Below are 12,174 nucleotides of genomic sequence, written 5' to 3'. Positions count from 1 at the left end.
GGTCCTGGGCATGCTGGGCTAGCCCTCTGCAGGGACGTACAGCCTGTGGTGGAGCTGAGAATCAAACCAACGGAAGAACCTGACAGTGGTCATGCATAACCAAGATGGCTTATGTCAGACTGTAAACAGGCTTTCAGCTTGACCTTCCCATGACTGGCATCTATCAATGTCTCACAGTTACAGAGGAAGGTTAGCAGGAACAGGGAAAAGCAATCCAGTTTAGAATAACATTCAGCGCGAGCAAAAGAGAACAGAAAAGAAATAACTCACCAAGCATAAGACACAGATTATCTATAAGGTCAGAAACAAAATACACTGTGACCAGGAGGAGAGTACTAGCTCACTTAGCTCACTGTGGCAGTGGGCAGGGGGGTGTGCCGACTCTCAAACAGGGCGGTGTTCAAAGCTGAGAAAAAGGCGCCCATGGAAAAAGGCCTCCAGCCGGGCGGTGGTGATGCACGCCTTTAATCCCAGCACTTGGGAGGCAGAGGCAGATCTCTGTGAGTTCGAGACCAGCCTGGTCTACAAGAGCTAGTTCCAGGACAGGCTCCAAAACCACAGAGAAACCCTGTCTCGAAAAACCAAAAAAAAAAAAGAAAGAAAGAAAAAGGCCTCCATTTTGCTCCATTTTCTTATAAGATCCCAGCGGCACGTAATCAGAGTGAACAAGGTGCTCATGTCATCTCCACAGTCTAGGGTAACAGAGACCACCACTCCATTTTACACGTGAGGAAATGAAGCCCTGCTGTGGGTACGGTGACAACGGGCCTCAGTTCTGAAAACCAGTGAGCAGCAAACCGGCACCAGAGCCTGCTCACCCCGAAGCATCCCCCTCGGTGTAGCTCAGCTCCCCTTCACTGCATCTTCCCTCTGCAAAGGGACGAAGAGAAAATGTGCCACCCGTCGCTAAGGCAAATCTGACTTTATTCAGAAAACGTCTGACAGAAAACAGGCTTCAAAAAACTCCCCCTCGGTCATGTTTAGAAACACGCAGGAATCTGGCTACCTCACTTCGAACCCAATGCACCACATAGGGGCTCACACTCTGGGCCTGAGGGACGTGAAGGCCACTGCAAACCTCGAGAAAACTTCCACGACAGCCCAAGTTTACCCAATGTTGAATAATTTAAGACAGTGTTTTGTATTAAAGCAAAACACGTATTACACAGAGAATACTACAGCTGCATGAAATTTTGTAAATAAAACATTTCAGGGAAACTTTAAACTTGCAGAAAAAAACACGCAACCCCGAGCATGGGAGTGTACGCCCAGGAGTGGTTCGGAATGGGGGAGGGGGCTGAGCAGGGGGCGGGGTCAAACAACGGAGGAGGGGCTAAACAAGCTCTGGAAAGTTTTATTAAAAGCGGTACTTTTCACTCTTCAGCTCCAGCATGCCTCTCACACAGTGGTTCTCAACCTTCCTGAAGCTGCAACCCTTTAATACAGTTCCTCAGGCTGTGTTGAGCCCCCCAGCCACAAAATTTTTTTCGTTGCGATTTCATAACCGCAACTTTGCTACTGTGAGGAATTCTAACATAAATATCTGATATGCAACCCCCCGAGAAAGGATTGTTCAACCCCAAAGAGGCTTCAAACCCATGGGAGGAGAACCACTTCTCTGATGGTACTGAACGACTTGTATCAATAACAGTCAGGGGCATCTTCAGCGCTGTCTGGCCCACCATCCCCAACTCCATATTTCCCTCACCACAGTGACGGACACAAGTTTCACCAACATGGCAGAACACTTGGTTTCAAATCTCTACAAAGTAGGAAAGATGTTGGAGACAACCAACGTCACTTTGCCAGGTCTGCTCGTCTTCGGGGTCTACCGGCACCTACCCTGGTGAATCCTTTTTGTTTGCTTTCCTAACAATCTGAGGCCAGCACGGGTCAGCACTGGCGACTTTTTCAACGCTTCTGCGGCTACAGTCTCCCCGAGAGCAGCAGCTAAGACGGTTGTGGAGTAAAAGACATCAGTGAAAGATTTTGTAAAGTACAATAAAAGACTTTCGAAGGAGTTTACAAAACGTATCAAATGATTTTTATGGATGAAATTGCACAAAGTGCCATGTGAACTAATGCTCAAAGACATGATAAGCAGCTGGTATCCTCTCGGAGAATTTCGACTTTTTAAAAATACAGGAGGGAGGGCCAGAGGTGTCGCAGATAAAAGTGCTTGCTACACACACTTGGAAAACTGAACTTGATCTTCCAAACGCACATGGCAAAAGGAGACCCAAGTCCTGAAAGTTGATCCCAAGCCTTCAGGCAAACAGCATTGCACAAACATACAGACACACACCACCACTACCACTCCAATAATAAAAGTTAAATTACATTTAAACATAAGGCTTCCTTACCCTTTTGTTTCTGGAGGCTGTGAAGGATTAAGTCATTTTGATCTTAAGCTTCATGCTGATTCTCTAGAAACTGAGTCCCACAGCAACTCAAATGGCCAGGACTGAAGTGATGGCAATTATAATGGTGGTGCTAACCTAGACTCGTGTTTCTCTATGTGAAACCAGGAGCTTCCCTAAATAAACATAGCCTGGATCTTCAAGTGCATGCCTTTAATTGACTCGATTATATGAATGTAGAGATACTGCCATACAAGTAATTAAATACTCAGTTAATACTAGCACCTATGTTCTTTTGGAGATGTAGTAAGAACAGCCTCTTCAACTGATTTGCTTTTCATTGATTTTTAAAGTTAGTCATGTCTAAAAGCTGACAGATTTTCAAAGTCGGTGCTGAAGGCTTGCTGGCCGCATCACTGGAGCTAGAACCCTGATGTCTTAGAACGATCACCCCAGGCTCCAGAACACGATGCCCTGTCAAAATAAGCGACCAAACAAAGCATAAAAGAAGGCTTCTCTATTGTGCAAGCCCGAGGCTTTGCCAGAGCATCTCTGCTATTGTTCTGTGTGCTCTCCATCAGAGCAGTGGGAGTCGCGTGGTCATGCCTGCTGCGTTTCCTGATCCCAGCACTGCGAGAGAGACAACTCCACGTCTTTCTAATGTCCCACCCTCCAGCACTCCGAGTTCACTATTTAAAAATATCACTCAAGGTCTTAGGCAAACATGAAGGATGGCAGTTAAGTGTCTAAAAATTCTGTGGCTTTCTCTCTCTTCTCGGGTTCAGTGAAATACCTCCCAAACTTTCGAGTGAAACTTTGTTTATCTGGGCAGGGAGTTGTAATCACCCAGAAACGGAAGGGAAAAAAAAAAGAATTGAGCTAAGAAGAGTGATTCTGACCACACTGCTCAGAATACTGTCCTCAGAAACAAATGGAATGAAAATGAGGGCTGTAACCACTCAAAGCAAGCACACCGTGTGGAATAGTGCCCTGTACCTAAATAAACTGTAGCATGGGCAGTAGGAGAACAGGCTGGTACTCTCTGAGCAGAACCGTCCAGCTGGGCACTGGAGCACCATCCTTCATGGAGCATGCCAGCTGAGCACCCAAAGGACTGAGGCCCATCCTTCATGGAGCATGCCCAGCTGAGCACCCAAAGAACTGAGGACCATCCTTCACGAAGCATGCCAGCTGAGCACCCAAAGGACTGAGGCCCATCCTTCTTGGAGCATGTTCCATGATGCCAAAAGGGACCAGAAATGAACCTTCAGGAGAACATCACTGCACATCCATAAAAGAAATCTAGCTCTCCGTATTTTATTGTACTTACTTAAAGTAATACTAGTAAGGAGATGCCAGGCAGTGGTGGCGCACACCTCTAATCCCAGCACTTGGGAGGCAGAGGCAGGTGGATTTCTGTGAGTTCCAGGCCATCCTGATCTACAGATTAAGTTTCAGGACAGCCAGGGCTACACAGAGAAAGCCTCTCTTAAAAAACCAAGAACAGAGGGGGAAAAAAAAGAAATAAAACCTCCTCAAAACCCACCCCCAGAGTTAAGAAGACCTTCATCACACAGACAAATATAATCAAGGATAATTTTCTAAAAACGCCGTGTGAAGTGGACTCTCACCAGCAGAACAAGTGTAAGCAGGATTTGGACTCTGCACTACTCTATGTGGTAACATCGGGAGCTTGGAGAATAAATTGCCTGAACAAGACTCATTACCAAACAGCAAGAGCAGTTTACACAGGCTTGAGTCCTCTTCGTTTTCCAGTAAGGATTCGAGGTCTGTATCAAGAAGTATTGCCACGCTGTATGGCAGGGATTGCAAAGAGGAAAGGGAGATAAATGAGTTCTCCAACCAATGCTTCATTAAATTAGTCTGAAGAAAATCGTGGATTCGCCAAACACATTCAACAGGGTAAGTCCAGTGATAAGCTCTTGCAAGCAAACAGACTTGCAAGAAAGTCTGCTTAGAAAGTTTGCAAGAAACAGTCTAAAGAAAATATACCTTAAGAGGTGTCAGCGTCCTCTGCCTGGTATTTGTCCCTGCAGAAATGTGTTGCGAGTCTCCGAAAGACGGCCATCTAAATCCATTCGCTCGAATGTTTTCTGCAAGCAAAAACTTCTTTTGTATTTTAAATAAACGTAAGTTTACAACAGGCTATATTACCCATTTCTCAGATATGTGTACTTTTGGAAATCGCTAAATCAGCATGATATCGGGATCAGTTTTACTTCACCACGGTGTGATCAGGACATTTTAGAAAAAAAAAAATGGTGAATGAATTACCCTTATTTTCAAAAATAACGAGACTTTAGAAGTCATAAAATGATGCCCAAGATGTATTTGGTCTTCCGTTGTGTTTCAATATGTTATTTTATGCACACATGTGACTTTACTTTCTAAAACTTTGGTGTCAAATGTAGAAATCTCTGCCCATAGCATTGCAAATATTGTTAAAATGTGTGCCATAAGTAAAATATCAATATTTCATTTTTTTTTTAAAAAAAGAAATACGTTCGTGTCTGAGAGTGGACTTCGGTTATACAAGTACAGGTTCAGCGTGCTTGAGAACGTGCAACCCCTGCATTGCCCCACAAATGGGGGTGCAGACAAGATTCTAAGTATTGGGGGGAGGGAGATGAAGATAACTAGTAGTCACCTTAGCTGTTTTATTCAGATCCAAAGTACAGACGCCAGCTGCATAGGTCGGCCACAGCCCTACATAACCTCTATTGCACCTTGGTCCTTTTTCCCCTTAAGACTAAAACCACTAAATCTCTCTGAAACTTCTTCCTTCCTTTCTGTCTCCCTTCTTTTCTTCACGTTCTTGCTTTCCTCATGAGTTTCCAGGCTGAGGGGTGGAGAAGCTCCTATTCCCCAAATCTCAGCAACATCAGACGCCTCCTCATCCGTGACACCAGAAAGGGGATTATGAAGGTGTAATGTCAATCCCAGTTTTCCGTCAGCAACGCTTACTTAGGCAAGTAGATCTATTACTGCTATCTGAAGCCGCACTGACTTTATTTATTTTTTTTTCCTGCTCAACTTATTTCACTGTAAGAGCTAAGAGGGCAACGCTTGGCTGCAGGAAAAGAAGACCTCACCATCACCAGTCACGCCACTTCATTTTGCGTAAGGACAAGTACGAGAGTAGCCTTGCTGGAAATGACGCGCATAGCTGATCCCTGTGTGGCCGCGAGCTACCAGGGTCTGCGACTCGACCCTGGCTGGGCGCCGGGGCTTGTTTTTCTGGCCCGCATTGACTGGCGGACCAGTTCCAGAAATCTGATTTCATTTGCTTTTCCTGATCATGTGTCCGCGAAGGAGTCGCAGCGCTGCGTCCCAACCTGAATGAGATCAGACTGCTTGAAATTGGTGTGCGTGACCGTTTGACATCTTTTGCAATCAGCCATGTATCGTCTTATTCCAGAGATGTATTTCCCGGCCACAGGAAAGCATCCGTCTCGGTTAGTCTGGCTGTAAGTGAATTGCTTTAGTGGGTGTCAGGACCTCCTGGCCACGTGGTATGCGAAAAAGAATGTTTACCTTGCTTCCCGTCTTAAATCGCAGACAGGGCTAAGTGCTCGTATGTTGGCGTACGTTACTAGGACAACATACCGTGAGATCACAATTCTCTGAGCACGAAGCAACTGAGGGGAAGGGTTGCTTCCTCCCCTTGAAATGATGCACACCTGGTAGGAGCTTTTCAGCCTCTGCAAACAGACTGAAACAACCAATCAATCTTCGCCTATCCTGCCTGGCTCTGCTGCTTCATCTCCCATAAATATCAGAAGAGAACGCGCATATTCCGGAGAATGTAGGCCAGCTGCCGTGACGCAGGAGGGAGATTTGGGACTTGAGATATAAATTTTTCAAAGAGCTAAAAGTAGCTCCTGAGAACCGTCTTAACACAACCGCCTGCCTGCCTGAGCCTCAGCCCTCTTTGCAGACGTAAAGCCTTTTGGCCTGTTCTCATGCAGGGGGCGCAGGGGCCGGCTCATCACCAGCCTCAGGAGGTAGGATCAGACCCTATTCCAGTTCCCACAGAGCCTCCCACATCTATCCAGAGAAATTTAAAATGGTAAATGCGAATTAACCAAAGAGGCGCAGTCTCCGGGACTGGCCCCTTCCTTCTGGTCCAGTTTGCCCAACAAAATGATGAGGCAGAAAACAGACCATCAATAAAACAGCAGAGCACCCTGCTCCACCGCTGCCCCAGCTGACCCCTAAAGAGCCACGCTTAGAGCTTCCTAACCCTTGCTTCTTAGAGCATTACCGAAGTGGGAAACAGATTTCTCAGTGTGTAGAAACCGGAGTTTCTTCCAGAAAACTTGGCTGTAGCTGAAGAAATGCAAAGTCAGGGTCTCGAGAGTCCTAGCCAGGTGTGAGCTGACTGCACTCAGCATTGTGAGAAACACACAGACTGCCCGCACCGGGCTTGCCCTGCTTCGGACATAATGGGCAAGAAACGAGAAGATCCCGAACATGGATATTCAGAATGTTTACTCTGTAGCCCAGCAAATACACAGGCCGAAGGCACAGGCTCCAGAAATCGCTGTCATGTTTCTCAAGACACCGCTGAAAGATAAACGAGAGCTGCCGAAGACAAACTGTAAGAAAATGGAATTATAAGCCCACCGCACACAAAGCCTACGCGTGAGGCTGCATCCTTAATCATTGCTTCTCTTTAAGTAACTCTCCTTTCATTCTGAATCTAACATTTCGCTTACGGGAACTTCTCGTTCATTGTGAGCATGCGCGGAGAGGCACGTGGCACGTGGCACATATCGGGACTGGCTAGCCCCAGTAGGACCAGGACGCTACGAAGATCTGAATAGCGGGGCTTTCCAGGAGGAGAGGCCAGTGAAGCGTAGCCGGTGAGCGGAATGACGAGTCGGAAATGTTGGCTACCCATGTCATTGGTTGTGTATTTACTTGTGTGTGGGCATGCATGTATGTGTGCACGTTCCCGTACACGTGGCATGTGCATATGTTTCCAGCGTGGCGTGTGTAGGGAGGTCAGAGAACAACTTGCAAGAAGTCACCTCTCTCCTTTAACCTTAGGCTGTCAAGCTTGTGGCAAGGCCCTTGTCCGCAGGGCCATTTTGTTGACCCTGGAAGGCTTTTTTTTTTAAATGACATTTACTTATTTATTTTATTCCTTCATTTACGCGTGCACGCATGCACACGTGAGGGGTGGAGTGGGGACAGAAGTGTGTGATAGTATTCTTTAATGTCAAGGTCCAAATAGAGCTTTCCCTTAGGAAAGTCAAAGTCCTCTTTCGACTTAAGCCACTTTTAAGTCAGTATCACATCTTGCAAAAAACATCCGCCCCCTACGCACAAAATCTAATTGGCACATAAAAATCCTAATCAACGAAAAAGCAGAACTATTCTATGTAGAACTTATAACAGTGCATCAGTCTAACGTAGCAACTGTGTTGGTATTTACTCCCAGTGGCCGAGGCTCATCTTTTTGTGTGTGACAGCTCACCAATCCCCCTTACCACTGATCCATTCTCTCCTAAGCCCTGTTTCTGTATTCAGCCAGCCGAACGGGGGCTGTAGCTCTTTGTCTGTGCTGTTACACGGCAGCTTGAAAGTCTGCCACTCAGCAGGCATCAGATTCCCCTGCTCCCAAGTTCTTAAGGGGATGCGTCACCGGATCCCAAGCCTGGGAGTAATTGAAAACCTCTTAATAGATTATTACATTCTATAGTGCCCAAGAGGACTCATAAATCCTCTGAATTGAATGCGATGGATTCCTTTTAGTAAATTCTAGCATTAAAAATCACTACTGGAGCAAAATGACACACTCATTAGCTTCCGAGCGTCAGGAGAGACTCATGCAGCTTTCAGCGAAGGAGAACACGCCGCCAGCTCTCATATTAGTTATGTCTCTTGCTGCTGTGACCAAAATAGATGACAAGAGGCGACTTCAGCGGCAGTGGAAGGAAGGAGGGGCCACTTTGGCTCACAGTTCAACAGCATACAGTCAAGGGTGGCTGCGAAGGCAGGTGTAGGCACAGTGACAGCCATGTGAGAGGGGCTCACATGTGTTCACAGTGTGGAAGCAAAGAGACTCATCCTGATAGATATTCGACTTGCCTTCTCCTTGTATTCAGTACCAGACCCCAGGCCAGGAAACAGGGCCACTCACACTTAGGAGAGGGTCTTTAGATCCCAATTAACCCAATCTAGAAACACCTACATAGACACAGCCAAGATTTACCACCTACATAGCTCTAGATCCTATCAAGGTGACAGTGTTAACCACACAGCTCATGTTTTGACCCGAGGGTTCTGTCACCCGTATTTTTTTTTTCAGGTACCCAGAGTTGTTCCTAAGAAAAATCACAGAACAAGGCAAAGGTGTATGCATTTGGGTGTTTAGTTCCTATTACAACTGCTGGTTGTACAAATAAAGGCTTTACTATCTTCCTTTCCTGTTTCCTTGTAAGCACACATCTTGTTTATGGTTAGATTCATTGAGGCTTACCGCCAGGGACACTTCCCAGCTCCTAGTCCCAATTACCCGGTTCCACGGGGAGAAGCAAACTGTCATTGTCTCCTAAGTAGTAGCATCATTTATATATGTGTTCCGTCCACCAGCCTTTTTCCCTGGGTGACTGGGTGAGGAGTAGAGCAAGCATCTGGCAGACAATCTAGAAGCAGGACTCGGAAGAATGTAAATAACTACACTTGCCAGAGTTCTACCCAACTATATAGTCTGTGGCTCTTTTGTTACCGCGTGGCTCCAAGCATCAAGGAAAACACTGCAGGCTTTAGAAATGCGGTGTCTGGGCCAGGCATAGCGGTACTGGCCTGTAATACCAGCCCTCAGGAGACAGGCACAGGAGCGCTGTGAGCTGGGATCCGGTCAGAGCTACATAGTGAGACCCTGTCTCAATGAAGCAAGAAGCAGGGTACTAGCATCACTTCAAGAACAGAGAGTACAGAAACAGCTCTTCGCACATAAATTATATCGTGCAACTTCGCTACAACTGTCTGACTCAGGGCTCAGGGTCTGAACTAAAAATGCGACCTCTAGACTAGCTGTGAGGAAGACCATCACCTTGAAGCTGGCCAAGAAGAGAGATGAGCTAGACCCCAGCAGGGAGAGAGGAGAGGGAAATGATTATGTAAGTCAGTGTAAGACTTCCTTAAGTTTGTAAATGCATCATGTTCACAATCCCAGCAGGCTTTGGATCTTTCTGAGGGCCGCAAGGGAGGAGGGGTCTTTCTCCTTGACTCTCTTCATCCCTGGGTTTCTTCCTATCATCCCCTCCCTGAGCATCTTCTCTGTAGAGATTTAATACTTGGGACAGGAGGAGAGCCCAACCTGGAGACTTTGTTTCAACTTGAGCGCCTTTAGAAAGACCCAGTCTCCAAGTAAAGTCACAATCTGAGGCCCATGGGAACATGAAGAGGACCTAGTCGAACCCAGGACATAAATGTAGATGCCTTTTAAATCCCAGACTGAGGAGTATGAACTCAATGGAATCGGTCATTACATTCCTTCTAAGGCTTTTTTTTTTTAAGTTAGAAAAACATCACAAAAATGCTTAAGACACAAATGCACAGCATAGCAAATGATGAAATCACAAAGCGGGCATCTCTGTAACCACCAGTCGGGTCAAAAGAACAGCCCTGGATCCACACATCCCCTGCCGGGTCACACATCCTCCTTCCTCCAGGAAGTCTCAGCATCATTCATCAGAGGTGACCTCCGTCACTTCCTTCATAGCTCTGCACACAGAGGTCTACATTAATTACAAACTGATTGGCCTATTAGCTCAGGCTTCTTATTAACTCTTATAACTTAGCCCATAATTCTTGTCTGCGTTAGCCATGTGGCTTGGTGCTTTTTTCGGTGAGGCAGTCACATCTTGTGTCCTCTGTGTCTGGATGACGGCTGTAGACTGACTCTTTCCTCTTCCCAGAATTCTCCTGTTCTCATTGCTCCACCTCTACTTCCTGCCTGGTTGTCCCACCTATACTTCCTGCCTGGCTACTGACCCATCAGCATTTTATTAAACAAGTACAAGAAACAAATCTTTACAGGGTAAAACCACTGTCCCCGCAGCATTTCCTTCCCCGCCCCTCTTTTTTTAAAAGAAGAACTCTGAATCTAATATCCTCTGTTTAGCTTTTCTCCTGGCCATTATCCGTAACAACTTGTAACCAACATTCTAAACAAAAATGAATATCTATAATCCATTTTTTGGGAATGTGGGTGTAATTTTCTAGGCTACTTCCTGCTGATTAGGGGAGTTGGTAATCTTATGGGGACCTAAAGAAAATTTAGAATTACGATCAAATCCTGATTGGAAAATTCTGTGGCTTGATCATCTCAGCTAACAGTCTTGAAACTGTTCTGGATGTAAACCTCAGAGGAAATTCCAACAAAGATCCTCTGAAACATTCAATCATCTAGGCCATCAGCTCCTATCGGAGATTTCTCAGGGAATCTTCCTTGATCAAACCTGATTTTTCTTAATCCAGAATGAATCCACAGCCTCTCATTTCCTGTGGAAACAAAAGCAAAACCTCTTCTCCTTTTGACTTAAATTTTGAAGTCAAGGAATTTTCAGAATATATATGTTCGATTAATCCGATTAATCCAGCAGCATTTATAATCAAATATCTTTTAGCAGCTTTTGCTCCTTCCTCAGCCATCAAACAATTTAAAGACAACACAGTAATATACAGTGTATAGACTCTGTATTTTTCATCTTTATGTGCTCTATTTTAAACTCTATTTCTTTTATTTTTTTATTTTTGGCTTTTTGAGTGTTTCTTTGGGGCTGAGCGGCTACAGGATCAGGCAGGACAGAAACCTCGGTCAACATTGACTTCTTCCACTCAACACTGTAATGTTTAAGTAAACACATTTAAATGGTTTCAGTGACCTCTCTATGCACCTAAACCAACTTAGCTACAAAGCGCCATTTTCCAAGCCCATGATCTCATTTGTTTCCAGCATCCCCATCTCCTTCAGTGTCTACACCAAGGTCTTCTCCACACAGAGAACTCATTCTGACTAAATGTTTAACGTACAGTTTTCATCCCAGGGGGAAAAATTGTTTAAACATTGTGTAGACAAATCATAATCTGAGCTATTTTCTTTGGCATACCTCCACACTTTCCCCCACACCGGCCGAAAAGACACTAACAGAGAACTTTATCCATCAGCCTGATATGTTTCAGACAATACAGAGCCAAGTCCAGACTGGACTGGCTCACTCACCCACCCCAGCGAGCTGTGTGAACAGCCGGAGAAAGGAACCTAGCAGCTGTCTGAGGGGACAGGCATTTGATTGGCCTCATACAGCCTTCACTGGTGAGCAGGGTCCCTTAGAGGAAAGATAATAATTCAACCTGCTGGCCTCTATGGACCCCAGGGGCTAGCCCGATTCTTGATGGGTTTGGGGGGAGGGGTCAAGGAAAATTTGGGCCTCTGTCAATTCAGTTTGAGATTTTCTCAGGATTCTGCCCATGCATCATCCACCACAGTGAGGTGTGTCTCGGTCTGCATGCCCAGCTAGCCATTCGCTGGAGCGATTAGTCCTTCTGCAATCTAGTGACCTGGCCGTGTGGAAGCCAACTGACTGGCCTACCTTGTGCCAATATTCTAAATATAGATTCTAACTCATGCTTAGAAGTCTCCATCCAGTGTTTACCACCTGATCCCCATGACCTGTTTCTTTTCTTTCTAAAAAATATATAATATATATTCTTTCTAAAATATATAAGTATATATAATATATAAATACATATTTGTATATAATATGCATTATATGTT

The 12,174-nt window shown here is 45.5% G+C and overlaps 1 protein-coding gene and 1 pseudogene across 3 annotated transcripts in view; one reads left to right on the top strand and one right to left on the bottom strand.

Moving 5' to 3' along the window:
- Positions 1-6,389, top strand: part of LOC101993765 — a 40,380-nt pseudogene extending 33,991 nt beyond the window's left edge.
- Hecw2 (HECT, C2 and WW domain containing E3 ubiquitin protein ligase 2) overlaps positions 1-12,174 on the bottom strand; it is a 302,139-nt gene that overhangs the window by 244,988 nt on the left and 44,977 nt on the right. The window lies entirely within an intron of this gene.

This window comes from Microtus ochrogaster, unplaced genomic scaffold, assembly GCF_000317375.1.
Source record: "Microtus ochrogaster isolate Prairie Vole_2 unplaced genomic scaffold, MicOch1.0 UNK8, whole genome shotgun sequence".
Lineage (NCBI taxonomy): Eukaryota > Metazoa > Chordata > Mammalia > Rodentia > Cricetidae > Microtus > Microtus ochrogaster.
This window is presented reverse-complemented; position numbering and strand designations above follow the sequence as displayed.